The sequence below is a fragment of the Leucoraja erinacea genome, chromosome 2, assembly GCF_028641065.1.
Source record: "Leucoraja erinacea ecotype New England chromosome 2, Leri_hhj_1, whole genome shotgun sequence".
Taxonomy (NCBI): domain Eukaryota; kingdom Metazoa; phylum Chordata; class Chondrichthyes; order Rajiformes; family Rajidae; genus Leucoraja; species Leucoraja erinaceus.
In genome coordinates, this window is record NC_073378.1 from 57,580,358 (window position 1) to 57,584,150 (window position 3,793).

General features: G+C 41.5%; 1 non-coding gene across 1 annotated transcript; it reads left to right on the forward strand.

The window, feature by feature from the left end:
* The first annotated feature begins 2,241 nt into the window (after window positions 1-2,241).
* trnad-guc (transfer RNA aspartic acid (anticodon GUC)) lies at window positions 2,242-2,313 on the forward strand. The gene has a single exon. It is a non-coding gene; the product is annotated as a tRNA-Asp (tRNA).
* Window positions 2,314-3,793: the final 1,480 nt, after the last annotated feature.

A 3,793-nucleotide genomic window follows, 5' to 3' on the forward strand; every position in this document is an offset into this window, starting at 1 on the left:
GAGAATTACGGATGAAAAGGAGTGCTTACGATTTCTGGTGAAGTACACGTGGAAGTGTTAAGGTGCATGTAGAAAGTTGTCAAAATGAGCCAGACAGCCATGGCTATAAAAACGCAAGAAGGTTACTTAAAGAACGTTTTGGTAATGAACAGGATTGTTAACGCAATCATGAAGAAGGCTCATGCTTGGAAATAAATCAAGCCGGAAGATGGGGAGACATTGAGTAATTATACAATATTTCTGAGAGGTTGTTGCAGCTTGATGAGAAATCTTGGCCACATGGAGGAAATAAATCTTGCGAGTAATACTCGAGTCATCATTAGCAAGTTGCCCAGAAGACGGAGAGAAAAGTGGAGAGACAAAGCAGGCGAAATAATGGATGAAAGGAAGCATGTAGTCAGGCTATCAAACCTGGTGAAATTCTTAGAAAAGGAAGTACGGTACATGTTAGAGCCACACTACGGGACTATTGAAAATCATAAACCTATTGCAACTAACAAAGATTCTACCTTTACCAAAACTGAAGAAGTATCAGAACCTATGAGAAGCAGTTTTGCTATCACAACCAGACCTGTGGAAAAGATCTGTGGAGAGAATTTAAGGAAATGTATCTACTAGCAAGCAAATAGTATTATGTTTGTTATGTGATAAAGTTGATCACACCATAAGATGGTTTCGAATATTCAAGACGAAAGAATATGAAAAAAATATGGATTTCTTGAAAGAGAAGGGAATCTGTTTTGGATGTTTGAAAAAAGGACATATGGTGAGAGACTGTAAGAGTCCTATAATTTGTTATAAGTGCAAGCAATATCATCCTGAAGCACTTCATGTTGATAAGAAACTACCAGAGCATTGGGAAGAAGAAGAACTGGAACAAATTAATGAAGAACTACCAGAGCAAATGGAAGAGGATGAACCGGAGCAAACGGAACAGAAGAAGAAGCCGACTACTAGTGATGCTATCACCTCGCCTCAAGTAACTGCTCATATTGGGGCCGGTGTTGAAGCTTGTAATTTTTCTATCTTACCAGTACAGGTAAGGAATAGTAAGACGAATACAGTGTTGCAAACATATGCTTTTTTGGATCACGGAAGTTCGGCTTCCTTTTGCACAGAAAACCTGACGTGAAGGCTGAACATCACAGAAGAGACTATGATTCGATTACGTACCATGACTAAAGATAAAGAGAGCAGGAGTCATTATATTACGAGTATGGAGATATCCAGTCTGGATGAAGATAATTTTATACCAATATTTGAAGTGTTTACACATGGAACTATGCCTGTTGGTCATCAAAATATACCAAGACATGAAGACTTGAAACAATGGCCTTACCTGAAGGATGTCAAGATATCTGAAATAAATACTAGTGTTAATCTACTTATCGGAACAAATGTTTTGAAAGCATTGGAACCTATACAGATTGTTAGGAGCCAAAGTGATGGACCATATGCTACAAAAACCCGACTTGGATGGGTTATCTATGGCTCCTTGAATAGAAATACCAAAAACGGGAATCAGAAGAACTATCCTACCATTGCTGTTAACTAAATATCTCCTGATGAATTAGAAAACCCATACAATCATGACTTCAATGAAAGTACCAGCAAGGAACCTGAAGAGATGTCGAATGAAGAGTTGACGTTCATTGATATTATGAACTCCTCAGTAAAGATTGACAGACACTATTGACTGGACTTACCTTTCAAACAAGAAAGTGTTAGTCTGCCGAATAATCGTCATATGGCAGAGCAACGTACCCAGAATTTGAAACGCAAGTTTGGCGAGAATACTAAATTTCATGCAGTAAGAATCTCTTTGAAGAATAATTTCTACAAGGATGATTGCTTAAAATCCATGTCTACTGAGCAGAAAGCAATTCAACCAGTAGAACATCTGACTTCCCTTTGTAATGAGGGAGGATTCACACTGGTAAAAATCCTGTTATTCTCTCGAAGTATTATCACACTTCAACATTGTTATTACAACACATCCATGAGTTGATTGACATGAAGGAAGACGTTTTATGCTATCAAAGCTTTGGACATATGTTTTGGACTGTATATTGTGTATCATGCCTGACTTTAAGAGTTTGGTGCGCACGGCACAACTTTAAACTAAAACCAGTGTTTTAATAAGATTAATAATCAGGTTAAGCTTACTTCTAGAAGGCGAAAGTGAAGATAGAAGAGCTGATGAAGAATTCTGATTGCTGATATATAGTGCATGCTATTTTTTCCTCGTTAGTATAGTGGTTAGCATCCCCGCCTGTCACGCGGGAGACCGAGGTTCAATTCCTTGATGGGGAGCCACGGGGTTCAATTCCCTGATTTTTTGCTTTAGATATATGTTAAGCCTTCATGGCTACATTTTTGATGTTTATTAATAATTGCTTCGTTATATATTCGGAACATTTAGGGGCCGGTTTGTAGTGGCCATTTGGCTTGTTTTGCGTGTCATTAATGATGGCATGTGTGGTCCTTGATGATGCTGCCAGCCTTTTTGAGGCAGCGACTGCGATAGATCTCCTCGATGGAAGGGAGGTCAGAGCCGATGATGGACTGGCCAGTGTTTACCACTTTTTGTAGTCTTTTCCGCTCCAGGGCACTCAAGTTTCTGAACCAAGCCACGATGCAACCCGTCAGCATGCTCTCCACTGTGCACCTATAGAAGTTAGAGAGAGTCCTCCTTGACATACTGACTCTCCGTAATCTTCTCAGGAAGTAGAGGCGCTGATGAGCTTTCTTTATAATTGCATCAGCATTCTCGGACCAGGAAAGATCTTCAGAGATATGCATGCTCAGGAATTTGAAGCTCTTGACCTTTTCCACCATCGACTCATTGATATAAACGGGACTGTGGGTCCCCATCCTCCCCCTTCCAAAGTCCACAATCAGTTCCTTGGTTTTGCTGGTGTTGAGAGCCAGGTTATTGTTCTGGCACCATTTGGTCAGTCGGTCGATCTCACTTCTGTACTCTGACTCATCCCCATCAGTGATACGTCCACAACAATGGAATCATCAGCGAACTTGATGATGAAGTTTGCACTATTTCCAGCTATGCAGTCAAGAGTATAGAGTGAGTAGAGCAGGTGGCTAAGTGCACAGCCTTGAGATGCTCCAGTACTGATTGTTATTGAGGCTGATACATTTCCACCAATACAAACTGACTGTGGTCTGTGAATGAGGAAGACACGGATCCAATTGCAGAGAGATGCGCAGAGACCCAGTTCTGCGAATTTGGTAACCAGCTTGGAGGGGATGATTGGATTAAACGCCAAGCTATAATCAATGAATAACAGCCTGACATATGAGTTTTTGTTGTCCAAGTGGTCCAGAGCAGAGTGGAGGGCCAGCGTGATTGCATCCACCGTTGATCTGTTGTGGCAATAAGCAAACTGCAGTGGGTCCAGGTTTTTGTCGAGGTAGGAATTGATTTGCGCCAGGAGTAGCCTCTGAAAGCACTTCATCACTACAGACGTTAGTGCCACTGGTTGATATTCATTGAGACACGTCACCTTGCTCTTCATGGGCACCGGTATAATTGATGCCCTTTTAAAGCAGGTGGGGACCTCAGACCTCAGAAGTGAGAGGTTGAAAATGTCCATAAAAACTCCAGCCAGTTAGTCTGCACAGGTTTTTAGAACACGACCGGGTATACCATCAGGTCCAGGTGCTTTTCGAGGGTTCACCCCTCTGAAGGATTTTCTGACGTCGGCCTCTGTGATTGTTACTGAAATACCATCGCAGCGAATGGGGGCTCGGGAAGGCACATCAGTGTTCTCCCTAT